Source organism: Triturus cristatus, chromosome 7, assembly GCF_964204655.1.
Source record: "Triturus cristatus chromosome 7, aTriCri1.1, whole genome shotgun sequence".
Lineage (NCBI taxonomy): Eukaryota > Metazoa > Chordata > Amphibia > Caudata > Salamandridae > Triturus > Triturus cristatus.
The window spans coordinates 1,002,356,584-1,002,372,042 of NC_140590.1; the positions used below are offsets into that span (position 1 = coordinate 1,002,356,584).

Consider the following 15,459-nt stretch of genomic DNA (forward strand, 5'->3'; position numbering starts at 1 on the left):
GCAGCTATGCTGAATTGATGCATCAACTTTCGTGCCCAGTATCATTTCGCTTTATTGCCTCATGATCTTAGATTAATACTCTCCAAAACTTTAAAATAACTCTATACTTCGGACCTTTTTCTTGCACATGTTTTGTTCTCATTCACAATGGGCGTTGTCCATTAGGAACATAAATGAATTTGCATTTTAATGTGCAAGGATAAATTAGCATATCTGTTAATTAACAATGGCAGAAATATCTGCTTTATGGAAACTGGCTTGAGTGAACATGTTCCTGTTCACCGGCCTTGTTGTGTAGGGTTACCCAAACACAAACATCACTTTGTGTAGAATATTCTTTGTGACACAGAGGTCGGATTTTGAAAGATAGTTAGTTACAAATGCAGGAATGTGCACCGCATTCCTGTGCGTTGCAGAGATGTAGGACTGGTTACCTGATTCTCAAAATCTCCAGGAGTATTTGACAAATAATTACAAATTCCAGAGGTCAGTCATATTAGTGTATGTACCTTCCACGTGAAAAAGACTTTGCACTGTCCAAGTCGCTCATTTGTAAGAGGTTTCCCTAAATATTCCTCCGACCCTCTACTAAGGAAGCTGATGACTACACAAGTGGGTTCACGCATGACGCTCAGACGTTATTAATACATTACATGCGTCCTGCACACCAAGATTATATCTTCACATATGAAGTTGCTTCTGACTTTCTGAATTGTTATCTGGTCCCAATGCAAGACCAGTGGCCTCTGCCGCAAACCTCAAGCGGGCGGGCGGGTAAAGGGGGTAGGTGGAGAACGGGACGCGATTAGGGAAATAATTATAATTTTGTTTTAAACATACCTGTTCTGACGCTGCCGGCCGCCTCAGTGCTCCTCTACTCTCCTGATGTTGTCCCAGGAGTCCCGGGGACACTGGCACAGGCTCCCCACCCAATCCCGGTGCTGCTCTCAATAGCATGAGATCAGCGGCAGGATTGGTCTGAGCGGCTTGGTTTGCCGCTTAGACAGTGCCTGGGAGTCTATGTTGCTTCTCCAGCCCGGCTGTGCAACACACTAGGGTTGAAGAAACCCAAATGTGCATGACGGTTTGACCGGCCTTAGACTGCTGGCCAAACCGTCATGTGCACTTACAATGTGCACTACCCTCCCCCCAGCCCCCCCACCCTGCTGTCGTCATGGGCCCGCCCTGTCCTGACTTGGCTGGCTCTAGAGGAAAACAGGAAACATAAAATGATAATAAAACCAATTTATTATCATTTTATTTTCCCCTTTTCCCTCAGCTGCAGGGGGTGAAGGGGGCGACACTCCTCTGCCACAGCATAGGAGCTGCCGCTGTGCAAATCCTTCAGCTTTTTCAATTCGCAAATTACACTTACACACATACACTCATGGGAACTTTGCATCCAATTGTTGCGTGTAATGTGCTACACAATGGCTAATTTAGAGTACACATTCTATTCGATAAATCAGGCGGTGAAATTAAATGTCTATGAATACATGTGAGGGTCTGAGAGTGGGTCTGGAGCCTGAAGGGTGGCAGGCTGTGCCAGTCTCCGGCGTTAGTCACTCAGACCTCCCACAGCCTAGTCCCACTCATCACCGGTCTCAAACTTCGTTACAAAATACTCAAGACTCATTCCAGTAGTCAACATCCTACCCCATCTGTGAACCATCCGCACCTTTCAGCCGTCAAAGATCAGAGCCTACCCCCATGCCCAGGGCGCTTCGGTGCCTAACTCCCTTCTTCAGCTGTTCCCTGATTTCTGGCACACACCCCTGCGACAGGGTCTCCATCCATTCCAGTAACAAGAGCCACTGCGGATCAATGAAAAACACCCCAAGCTACTCCAGAATGCATGGATTATATCAGAGTGCATAAAGGGCAAGCAACTTTTTTCTTTTAAACTGTCTTCATTTATTTTCCAGTTTAATGCTGCAAGCACGATAATTAGATGCATCATAGGGCATTTCTCATGTAATCACAAGATGCATCTGGTGCATGTGAGTGCTGGGGAAATAAAGACCAAGAAACTTAAACACTGACGTAAGAAAGGGAGAAGTAAGAAAGTGGAAAGAGAAAGGAAAAAAGAAAATAAAGAAGGGAAAGAAAAAGGACAGAAGCAGGGTAGGGGAGAAGTAATGGGGATGCGAGAAAGAAAGGAGAAAAAGTAGAGAACGAATGAGAAAAGGGAAACAAGGGAAAGAAGAGAATGAGAGGAGGAAGGGTGAAAGGAAAGAAGAAAAGAAAATAAGAGAAGAAGTCAGGGAAGAAAGGCATAAAAAGAGATGGAGAGAATTAAAGGAAAAATAATAAGGGCAGGCAAAAAAGAAAGGGGAGAGAAAGAAAGAAAAGAAAGAAAGAAAGGAGCAAAGGAGAACATGAGAGAATAAAACATGGAAAATACGGAGAGAAGGAGATGAGAAAAGGGAGCTAATGAAAGGAGTAAACGCACACAAGTAAAGGAAAGACAAAATGAGAAAAAGGGGTGATGGAGATGAAATTAGAAGAACAGCAGAAGGATAGGAGAAATGGGAAGAGAATGAAAAGGAGAGAGGGGATGGAGTGAGAGGGAGATGATAGAATACAAACAAAAACACTAAGAAAATCCCTAAAATGGCCCATAAACTGTTGATCACAAAGAAGATGATTTACTGACTATAACGAGATTAAAGCATTCTCATTATACATATTCAACTTTTACAAATAAGAGACAACCTTACCTAGATTCTAATCTAACCACATGGGTAAAATAAGCCTTTGTATGCAGGCTTTTTTATATTTCACTGTTTCAGTTTGAAGGGTCTTGGAAGAAGAGTGGCGACAATAACAGACAATACTGGTTGAGTAAGGTATCTCCTGAAACAGTAGAACACATCCTTTGTTTATGTCCTTCTGTTCAAGATCTGAGAAGCAAGAATCTGAAGCCTCTCTTGCAACAAGCAGGTGCAGGGTCCTCTAAGAAATCAATTGGTTGCGTAATTAAATATCACTCGTGGAGTTACGTATGAAGGTAGAAAGAAAATACGTGATATAAGTGCCCAATAGAACATTAAGAATAGGGTTTATGGAAAGTTTGATAAATGATGTCAACATCTTTTTATAATTCAGAGATATATATGATTTGTTTATGCGACATCTTTCCAGCCTCAAACACAGCTGCATTATTGCCTGACCAAATAATAACTGCTCGTCAAGGGTTCTTTAAGGAGCTGAAAGTTATGTTCTTAACACAACCCGCTAGAAAGAAAGTAAGGGTGGGAAAGAACAGTGCTCGGTACAACCGTGATTGTAAACAGGCAAAACTTAATTTAAAAACAGCAATTTGTGGGGGCAAACGAACAGTTATCGCCCAATTAAGTAATAGGTATAAAACAGCATTAGAGAAAGCTAAACGTGTCTCGGCTGATCAGAATTGGCAGGATTTGCTGAACGCTGCAAGGTGTGACGATAACCGAATATTCTGGCACATTATATCTCACGGGAGCTTAGAAGGGGTAACCACACCGGATTACTTTATCCAACCTGAGAAGTGGGTTGACCACTTCACCTCACTATATGAAAAGAGGGAAGTAATCCCCTGTGCGGGTGGAAGTGATAACTTGCCTGATTGCGTATCCAGTGAAATAAGGAAGGGGCCGATAGTGAGGGACCTCCCTTTAGCCTGGATGACACTCCCAGAGCTATAGAGAGGATGAAACCAGCAAAAGCCCGACAGGATACCGGGCGACTTGTATAAATCTGAACTGCTTGTCTGGGCCCCTTACCTAAATCTTGTGTCTAATGCAGTTGCCGATGGGGGGGAAATTACCCGAGACCTGGAGAAGGGCGGAAATAATAACGATAGTCAAAAAAGGCGACGCCTGTACCCCATCTAACTATAGACCGATTAGCCTGCTAGATAACATGCAAAAAAAAAAATTAATTCCATACAAGTTTTGGATAAATTATTAATTTGCATGAATGAAAATTAGATCTTCTCACCTCACCAAGCAGGCTTTCACACCAAAACTAGCACATGTGATCAGGTGTTTAGGCTCATCCTACTTATCTGGAAATACATGCAAGTAAAAGAGCAAACATTTTATGTAACCTTTGTTGACCTCCGTGCCGCCTTTGACTTGGTACCACGGGAACTCCTCTGACTAGTTTTAAAAGAAATGGGAGCTCCGGAGCAACTAGTGAACCTGCTTGTAAGGATGCAGAAGGACAACTACACGCAGGTCCTGTGGGGGAGATCCGGTGAATTAACTACTAAAATCCCTATCTGGCGAGGGGCACGTCAAGGCTTGTCCTTGTGCCCACGCTGCTTTCCCGTTATGTAAATGGAGTGGTCAACGAACTGCAGGATTGTGAGAATGATTCTCCAATGTTGAATAGGAGGAAGGTACTGATCCTGCTGCTCGCTGACGACTCATTACTTCTATCCAGGGCCCCAATTGCTAAGTGACACATTTTTGTGATTCTGTGAGACCAGGGGCCTGGAATTGAACGTGGAAAAGACAAAATATGTGGTGTTTGGCAAGACTAAGGGGAAATGCAGAACAGTAAAGATAATGGGGAAACCACTTGAGAGGGTGTCACAATTTGAGTACCTGGGTGTAAGATTAACAAACTCTGTGCTGAGATCTCCAAGAAGATAAAAGTCAACTAATTCTATGCTACAAGTCCAAATCCATACTGCACTTTCACAAGCAGTCTTGGTATAGGTCAATTACTCCTGCTTTGCAGATCTATAAAATGAAAGCTCAAAATGTTGCACTTTATGCTGCAGAGCTCGGGGCATGGCGACCTGCACAAGCTAGTGGTGAGTGAAAATACATTTGCTAGGGCACTGATACCTGTCCCAAATAGCACTCCGCTGACTCCACTGTTCTTTGAACTCGAGATGAAGAGAATTGGCGACGTGGCCGCAATTAAACCACTTACTTATTGGCTACATATTTGGACCACTCCAGAGATAGGTCAATATTGTGAATCTGTGAAATAAGTCTTGAATCTAAGTGGTACGGAATGGATCCCCTGGTTTCGCCATGTAGAATTCTGGTGCAGTTTGCTGGGGATGACTCATCTGTGGGAAAGCCCGGAACGTATTAGCAAGAAGAATATTGCCATCGTGAAAGCCAAGTACTGGGCATATGTATGAGAACGGTATGCGACTAAAAGATCAGCGGGCCCCTGACTACTGTGTTTTTAAACATTAAACCATTTGCAGAGCTTGAGCTTTTTAATGACCAGATCTCACCACCCTTGGCGAACAGTCTCTATGTGAGATTCGGATTTGGCTCTTTACCTTTAAGGTCATTTAATGTATGAGAAACGAACCCAACTACAATTGCATGCCCAGCCTGTGGCTACGCCCTGGAGACAGTGGAACACATTCTCTTTTGCTGTATTGAATATTTTTCTCACTGCAAGAAATAGATTTGCCCCATTTGTTTTAGTTTGGGAATTAGACAATACAGGGTGGCACTGAGGATACTAAGATCTGACACCACACCACTCATTGTATCTGCTGTGAGCAGATTTTTGCAGAGTGTTTGGTTTAGGCGTCAGACGTTCAGGCTGTACATGAGGTTCCAGCTATAATTGAATCGCTAGTGTAGCCATGTCTGACATGATTACAATCCAACAGAATTTTTTTTTTTTTTTTTACACAGGAATACTGATGCCCTGAGATACACTAATTGTACGATTTGAAATGTGTTTAAAGTTTATACGAAAAAATCATATTTGAATAAAGAACAGGACATATACACACAAAGATATAAATCATGCAATTCTACTTCTTGCATGGGGGAAACACAAGGAAAGTGAAACAAAGGTGTTTTACATATACATCACTACACAGTTGAAACATAACCAATAATACATATAACACAATAATACATTTAGGCACAGTGTGAAATTCATAGAGAATACGCTCTTCAACAAGACCAAGAATTTCTCCTTTTAAAGTGTGATGGTCGAGATGGGCTATAATGCTCGTAAATATACGTTGACGTTTCGACCCCTTAGGGATTTAGTGTAAATAAAGAAACATTATCATGGGGTCTTCGTCATTTATTGAAATCCCATCCTCAGGGGGGATGCGGGTTCAGAAAAATAGTTCATTTTAGTCGATTTAATTTTGTGGCAGAACCACTGCTCGTTTAACGTACTGATCCCCAGGTTATGCACATTACTGGCTTACCCCATTGTTTAATATCGACACCCTGAGACACACAGCACTTTATGATTCTAGAAAGTATAAGGATACAATGATTATTATTTTATTTATCTTTGGTTGCAAGGTCTGAAGATTATTGTAATATTCAGTACTCTATAGGCCTTGATGATGTAATATTGAGATGCTCTGCACTGTCCACATGATTGCTCAAGATGGAACATTACCGCTGCCATTCTACGGCCAACGTATGTGCTGCATACTGATTTTAAGGATTCAATAATATTATACTAGTTATTTATTGATGTACTCTCTACATGAAGCCGCAGCCTCTACACTTCAGAGGGTGCTCTCCTGTGTGGCCGAACAACCGCACCAATATTTTGTATCCCAATGAGCCCGTAGCTTTCAGGAGTCACTCAACAGCTTGCCTCTGCCTCCGCATCTTGAATGCGGGCCGCGCAGGAGAGCATCATCTGAAGTGTAGAGGCTGCGGCTGGGAACTATATCCATCCGAGCAGCACAGCAAGTCAGAACTACAAAGGACATTGCCTCGACTAATCTTGATTCCTACTAAAGCAAGGAAATGCTTTTACATAAACTCGCTGCCTGGAGCCCACTGTGGGTATTTAATTTTCTCTTCTGGGACTAAATGTCCCTGCATACAGTTCGGCACACAAAGCGTGGCCCACTGGGGGCCATCAATCAATCAAGTATGCATAAATTAAGGCGAGTGTTCAGGCGCCAGTAATGAAAGCCAGCCCCTGACGAGAGGCGGGTGGCCTTGAAACGCGTAGGGCTCACTAATTGACATTCAAGATGCCGAGGCAGAGGCGAGCTGTTGAGTGACTCCTGAAAGCTACGGGCTCATTGGGATACTATATATATATATATATATATATATATATATATATATATATATATATATATATATATATATATATATATATATATATATCTATATTACCTACTGGCGGTCGCCAGTAGGTAGATGTAGTTAGGACCTATTTTCCATAGGAAATCCGCAACATTCTATTCCCAATAAGTCTGGCGATGAATCCTCGCGAAATTTTCCAAACTTTTGGCCAGCTCCTCTCCGCTCCTACCCTGAAAGTTTCGTGGTGATTCATCAAGCGGGGGCTGAGAAAAAAGGGGGGGACCCAAACCGCGTTTTCCCCATGCAATTTCCCATAGGATCTGTTGTTGCAGCTACAGCCCGAACCGCTGAACGGAATGACACCAAATTTGGCAAAGAGGTAGTCCTCAGTTCGGACTCGTGTCTTTTGCATATATGGTGTGAATCCGTTCAGTAGTTCCTGAGAAAATTAGAGTTAAAAGTACATAAATAGCTATGGCTGCTGAGGATCCGCACACCCTACACGCACCGTAAGCGCACCCTCCCCGAACCGAGCGCGCACCCTCCCGATCGCGCGCTGAATGCTAATTGGCTGTCGAGTGTCTCTCTACATTCGAAACCAGGAACTGTTGGCGGCCATTTTCTGCCTCGGTAGAAGCGAGGCTGAAGAAGCAAGGGGAATAAGTGTGTAAAACATATAAAGGGGGCAGAGTGGAAATACTCTGACCCTCTAGAGGTGCTTAGGGGGTCCCAGAAGGACCCCGTGGGGCCCCCTTTTTAAAAAAAAAAATAAACGGCGAAATGCACGCACGGTACGCGCATCCTATCGCGTTGGGTGCACGGATTCTCACGCGTTGGGTGCGCGGATCCACTGCAATGTTTTTTGAAAAAAGACAAGAAATCATTGGTTGTATGACTACTTTCTACACTGAAAGGTAGGGTGTATATTTCTGTGTTTTAAAGGTATGATTCTTATTGGTTAACAAAAACAGATTGTAAGGAACATTATATATGATAAGCTCATATGTTGAAAAGTCAAGCACACTTCCTGTCTTGTTTAGTAACATTGTGTGCTGAACTTGTGACCTGTGAGCTCAGTGCAGTGTTCCATGAGCTGTTTCTATGGTAACAGGCAGAAGGCAGATTGGGGGAGGGGTTGAAATGTATTTCAGTTGGAAAGGGTTGAAATGTTTAACCAATAGAAATGTGTGTTTCCTTTTGAGTTTATGTGTGAAGGATTGTGATTTGATGTTTACATGTATATGTGTGGAAAATGAAAGGGAAACTTTTCCATTCTTTGTTTTTGCTGAGAGGTGCACAGTGCAGAGATTCTGTAAAAGAAAATATGGGGAGTGACTGATATACTTCTTAATCTACAAAAGAACTTGAAAGATGAGTTATTTAATTGTGAGGGGATGTATGTAGACTATTTTGATTTTAATCAGACTAATGTATTTCTCCTGCTAAAGTGTAGGGAGTACTTTTTTTTCTCTACAATCTTATTGACAGTTGCATGTAGAAACCATTTTGTGATAAGCATTTGTGTTTTTGATGTGTTTGCAGACAGATAACTGTGTTGTTTTTATATTTTGGTAGAATTAGAAACCAGTCATTGTTTATGAATTTGTGAAATGAGTTATGTTATGTTTCTATACTAAAATGTAGTACTACTTCTAGATGAAGAAATGTGTTTTGGTATAGTGCAAGGGATAGTGTTGTTTGTCTAGAATCACACAGTGAGTCTGTGTGCATTTGAGAACCACTGTGAGAGAAGCATTTGGTAACATCGTGTATTTGCTGACAGATAACTGTTTTAACTTGTCATGTTGTGAAGTTTTAGTAGCATTAGAATCCAGTCTTTGCTTATGCGTTGATTAAATGAGTCATGCTTTGACACTGATGTGCTGTACTTAAATATGTAGATTGTGTTCAGTACCATTAACTCTTCTAGACTAGTGAATGAGTATCGGTAAACTCCTAGGATAGTGTTGATTGTCTAAAATCACACTGTGAGTCTGTGTGCATTTGGGTAAGGATTGTGAGAGAAGCATTTGATAACATCGTGTATTTGCTGACTGATAACTGTTTTAAAACTGGTCATGTTGTCAAGTTTTAGTAGCATTAGAAACCAGTCTTTGCTTATGCTTTGATTAAATGTGTCAGGATTTGACACAAAAGTGCAGTCCTGAAATATGAAGATTGTGTGCAGTTCCCTTACCACTTTCACAGTTGAGAATGATTTTTGGTAAACTCCTAGGTATAGTGGTTGTTGTCTAGAATCACACAGTGAGTCTGTGTGCATTTGGGAACCACTGTGAGAGAAGCATTTGGTAACATCGTGTATTTGCTGACAGATAACTATTTTAAAACCTGTTATGTTGTCAAGTTTTAGTAGCATTAGAAGCCAGTCATTGCTTATGCGTTGATTAAATGAGTCAGGCATTGACAAAAAAGTGCAGTCCTGAAATATGAAGATTGTGTGCAGTTCCCTTACCACTTCCACTGTAGTGAATGAGTTTTGGTAAGCTGCTAGGGATAGTGTTGTTTGTCTAGAATCACACTGAGTCTGTGTGCATTTGGGAACGACTGTGAGAGAAGTGTTTGGAAAATCTTATATTTGCTGACAGATAACTGTTTTAAAACATGTCATGTTGTCAAGTTTTAGTAGCATTAGAAGACAGTTATGGCTTATGCTTTCATTAAATGAGTCAGGCATTGACAGTAAATTGCAGTCGTGAAATATGTAGATTGTGTGCAGTACCATTAACTCTTCCAGACTAGTGAATGAGTTTTGGTAAACTCCTAGGATAGTGTTGCTCGTCTAAAATCACACTGTGAGTCTGTGTGCATTTGGGTAAGGATTGTGAGAGAAGCATTTGGTAACATCGTGTATTTGCTGACAGATAACTGTTTTAAAACCGGTCATTTTGTCAAGTTTTAGTAGCATTAGAAGCCAGTCTTTGCTTATGCTTTGATTAAATGAGTCAGGCTTTGACATAAAAGTGCAGTCCTGAAATATGAAGATTGTGTGCAGTTCCCTTACACTTCCACAGTAGTGAATGATTTTTGGTAAACTCCTAGGTATAGTGGTTGTTGTCTAGAATCACACTGTGAGTCTGTGTGCATTTGGGAAGCACTGTGAGAGAAGCATTTGGTAACATTGTGTATTTTTTAGCAGATAACTCTTTTAAAACCTGTCATGTTGTCAAGTTTTAGTAGCATTAGAAGGTAGTCTTTGCTTATGCATTGATAAAATGAGTCAGGGTTTGACACAAAGGTGCAGTACCATGTACTATTCTGTTCACTGTGGCAGAACTGAAAATTTTAAAGTTTTACCTAAGCACTGTCCTAGAAGTAGTGTGATTATTTAGTCAGTTTCCAAGTACCAAATAGATTGCTTCAAATGTCTATGCAGTATGCATGTAGTGTTCTAACATACTATATACTTGTCTTTTACACCTTCAATTCCCTAGTCAGTATCCATACACTTCCAGGAAACACCCTGTCACTTCCTTTGCAGTCCTCTAGAGACCCATTCAACAGCATGTACTAATCCATTCACTGTGCCAACACCCAAACACTTATAAATTCACAAAGACACTCTCTTTCCAGTACTCTAATGATTCAGTCACTGCCTAAGTATTCATGCACTGAGCCAGGTCTTAGCACATGGACTTCTTCAAACCCCTATCCACTATGCATGCAGTCCTCTAACCACCTACACACTTGTCTTTCACACCTTCAATTCCCCAGTCAGTATCCATTCACTTCCAGCAAACACCCTGTCACTCCCGTTGCACTCCTCTAGTGACCCATTCAGCATCATGTACTAATCCATTCACTGCGCCAAAACCCAACCACTTATAAATTCACCCAGGCACACTCCTTGCAGTACTCTAGTCATTCAGTCAGTACCGAAGTACTGATCCAGTGACCCAAGCCTTAGTATATGGACTGCTTCAAACCCCTATCCACTATGCAGGCAGTCGTCTAACCACCTACACACTTGCCTTTCACACCTTCAGTTCTCCAGTCAGTATCCATACACTTCCAGGAAACACCCTGTCACTCCCTTTGCAGTCCTCTAGTGACCCATTCAGCACCATGTACTAATCCATTCACTGTGCTAAAACCCAAACACTTATAAATTCACCAAGATACTATCTTTGCAGTACTCTAATCATTCACTCAGTGCCTAAGTATTCATGCACTGAGCCAGGCCTTAGCACATGGACTGCTTCAAACCCCTATGCACTATGCATGCAGTCTTCTAACCACCTAGACACTTGTCTTTCACACTTTCAATTTCCTAGTCAGTATCCATACAGTCCAGCACTTGTCACTGCCTTTGCACTCCTCTAGTGACCCATTCAGTACCAAGTACTAATCCATTCCCTGTGCGAAAAGCCTAGCACTTATAAATTCACCTAGGCACTCTCCTTGCTGTACTCTAATTATCAGTCAGTACCCAAGTAGTCATGCAGTGAGCCAGGCCTTAGCACATGGACTGCTTTAAATGCCAATCCAGTATGGATGCAGTCGTCTAATCACCTACAAAGTTGTGTTTCACACCTTCAATTCCCTAGTTAGTATTCATACTCTTCTAGCAAACACCCTGTCACTCACCCAGTGTGTCTCCTTATAGTACTGTAATCATTTAGTCAGTTAGCATGTAGAGTTTTAGTGAGGTAGGCTTTAGGGCACGAACTGCTTCAAAGTAGGAAGCACTATGCATGTAGTGTTTTAACCATCGTCACACTTGTGGTTCAGGGACATAGTTTCTTAGTCAGTATTTATATAAAATGTGTTTGTACAGTAATGGAATAGTATAATTTTGAAAGTTATTAATATACATTTATTTGTGATTCTTTTTTACAGATACAGAATAGGAGTGTTTCTCATCTGTTTGCACTCTTCTTGTGCAAGATTGTTCGGATGAAGTGTCCTTAGGTGTTTCATCATACTTGCCGTGCCGCATGAGTATTTTTTGTTAGGATCCCCTCGTAACAGAACTCTTTTGAAAATCTTGTGCATGATCAAGGTGGCATTGGTCTTTGTTTGCCCCTTGGGAAAAGTAAAATATTTCCTCACCACTGAAGAAAAACGTTGTGGGCGTGATGCCTTCTGCAAAAAATATTTCCTCAGATTCGGTAAATATTTTAAAGCGGCAACATTTACAGTTTTTGTAAGTTAAACTTATAAAAATGTGTTAGCTGTATGCATTTTATATATCTGTGATTTGTTTCTTGTGGTATTTTGTTGAGAATACCATGTTGTTGTTTTTTTTAACAATCTTTCTGATTTTCCAGGTCTGTCGTCGACATCCATGGTGTCCACAGGAGTGTTCCGCCTTGTTGTTTTGTATTATTGTTGTTAAATTTTGTTTATTAGTTTATCGTTCATATATATGTTAATAAAAAACTAAAGTTTGAAAATAGTTTATCGTTTACTTATTTATGATTATAAAAAAGAAAGTTTGAAAAAAAAATTAATAAAGTTTTGGGTTGTTCTCTTAACTGCTGTGTGACTCTTTCTTGTTCTTATTACTGTTATTTGATGGAGTCCACCATGGTGTTAAATTTTGGGGCACTTATCACTGGAATACTGGTGATATCTGCAGTTTGCACCAACTTCTGAATAGTGTGTTAGATTTATCTCAACTTTACTTACGTTAAAGTGCCGATAATGAAATGGAGACTAGCCGTTCTCGTGCAAAAAGACACAAGGTGCACCTTTCCAATTTATTCTAAATACTAAAATCCTGTATTGAATTGCACTGAGGTATTGGCTGTACTTACAGTGTACACACAAAATCAATATGAAATCTCATTGTATTTATATTGATTGGGAATAGTGCGTCAGGTGCTGGATCTTGACGAGATACACTGCTCAGTTCGTATATTGTTCTGCACACGAAAAAAATCACATCACAACTTTCACACCAATTGCAATGCGAAACAAATTCCGGCGATAAGACACGTTAGCACCAGGGATTTTACACCTGCTTTCTGCTGGTGTTAAGCAGAACAACTACCTGCACCATGAAAGGGAACACAGCCAAGAGCCACACCAGAACACCCACAGGTGCCATAGAGTCAGTGAGCATGATACAGGGATACCCATGAGGGCCAGAAGACTCATCTCAACAACTCCAGGACCGCCAATGCCCCCCAAACCCACATCTTAGTAAGTGTGTCCCTGTGGTCATTGTCTTAGCATGATAGGCACGAGCCCTGCAACATCACAGTGTGCTGTCACCTCAGCGTTGGCAGTGAGCCTGGACGTGTAGCTACGCACGCATCCTCCTGCATGCACAACTGGCGTGTGCTGGTCTGGGGTTCACAGGTCAGTGCAGGGGTGTGCCTATCCGGCAAGGGGAACGGGGTGTCTCGGACATGGCCGTGTACAGGAAGTACGGTAAGTGTGTCTCTGTGTTCTGGTGTGGCCTGCTACAAGAGCTGTAGCAGTCGATGTTGTAAAGTGGCATGCACCACCTCCAAATGGCACTGTGATGGTGTAGTTGGAATGTAGCAGGACATGCACAAATAGGCATTACAATGGTGTGATGTACGAGTGCATGAGATACAACAGCACACCGTACAAAAGTGTGGGGGCTCGTGGGAGGGAGGAGCAGCCGTTTGGCAATATAACACACAGTGAACTCGACCATGTGCCACATGCTGGGCATCTCATCCATGATGACCACGGTCGCAGACATCCCACAACACCAACGACTGGCCTTTGTACACATCCTGTATGAATGCAGCGTGGTTTTCACTTCTATGCTCGTTTAGTGGTGTGATGTTGGTGGGTTGTGTGACTTGTGCTCCTTGTTGGTGTGTTTCATTTTGGCCATTGTTAGTGTATATGCGTGTTGTACTTAATTGTGCATGTGTGCCATTCTGCCCATCTCCCCCCTCCCCCACTCCCTGCTTCTTCCTCTTCCTGGTGCTGTTGTGTCTATAATTTTGTTGCTGCACACATACATACATGTAAAGAATAAATTAGAATAGTTCCTTGATTCTTTTAGGTTTCAAAACTTCTCTATTGGATTCTTTTTAATTTTCCATATGAACCGTTTTTTAAATATTTAACAACACATAGAAGTCAGAAGTGCAACGTATTCTATCAACACACTTTCTAGAACATTCTACAACACGTGCAGGTTAAAAGTTCATTCATTTTTTAAAACTTAACGATATTTTTTTGCAACATTTTCTTGAACATTTAACGACACGTGCAGGTTAAAAGTTCACGATTGTTTTAAGTTCCAATAGTGCCTTCCAAATGCAAGTAGCAGGTGTGGTTGAGCTGAGCAAATTTTATCCTATGATATGTACTCCACGTTGAAACTGCTTTTTCTTAACCAATCACAAAGATGCTTTTCCACAAAACTAATGTGCACCCTACTTTTAAAAAAGAATGCTTTTCATGATATCTTTAGAAATAAGTTATTGATAGGAATTAGCATTTAAAAATCCTTTGAAATTCACTGAAAAAACCATAGGTTTCAGGCACGTTATAGTTAGGAATTAGCATTTAAAAAACCTTAGAAATTCACTGAAAAAAACATAGGTTTCAGGGGCGTTATAGTTAGCTGGACATTTCCCTCGTACAAAACCCTAGAAATTCCCCTGTTATAGTTAGTTCAGCTAACTATAACTCTCGCCCCCGCAATGCACTGCTGATGACGTCACATATTACATCACTCATGACATGGTCAGTGACATCACTGATGACATCACTGATGACATCATCCATTGAGTATGTGTTTCTGAACAGTTTTAATATGTTTAATATATATAGGGAAAGGCCTGTTGAAAAATAAGTGGGTGTACAAGTGTGTGAATGGATGATTTTCTAGGTGTGTAACTGACTCTATAAGTGAGTCATTAAATGTATCTTACTGCAGACTAGTGACTAAACTGTGCGAATGTCTGTATGTGTCTGTGTGTTGTGTATAAGTGGCTGCATGGTTTTGTGAATAGCTATATGAGTGTCTATATGGGTTATTGATTGGTTGTCTGAGTATCTGTATGGGTGCCTGAGTGTTTGTGTGGGTAGGGTGTGTGTGACTCTGTGACTAGATGCGTGAGTGGGTGATTCAGTGGGTGCATGGTTTTAAGAGTGCATCTGTGATGGACTGTATGGTTGGGTGAGTGTATGTATGAGTGTGTTAGTGATTGAATGTATATCTCAGTTGTACATGTGTCAGTAACTACATATTTGAAACGCAGTGTAAATGTGTGTAAGAGTATATAACTATCTATATGTGAGAGTGTGTGATTTTGGGAGTGGCTGTATGTGCCATAGTGCAAGGATATCTGTGTCATGTGCGGTTTGTTTTTCTGCAGGAAGACACAGAATTTGTTAGTATTTTTATGAGTAAGTGAACTTGAGTGTGTTTAACTGTATAGGTTAGTAAATTGGACTGTGATTA

At 41.2% G+C, this 15,459-nt stretch overlaps 1 protein-coding gene and 1 long non-coding RNA gene across 2 annotated transcripts in view; one reads left to right on the forward strand and one right to left on the reverse strand.

Moving 5' to 3' along the window:
- LOC146810990 (uncharacterized) overlaps window positions 1–15,459 on the forward strand; it is a 711,140-nt gene that overhangs the window by 199,183 nt on the left and 496,498 nt on the right. The gene's annotated exons all lie outside the window — the stretch shown is intronic.
- The window catches only part of LOC146810991 (solute carrier family 22 member 4-like), a 381,961-nt gene that overhangs the window by 23,618 nt on the left and 342,884 nt on the right, over window positions 1–15,459 (reverse strand). The gene's annotated exons all lie outside the window — the stretch shown is intronic.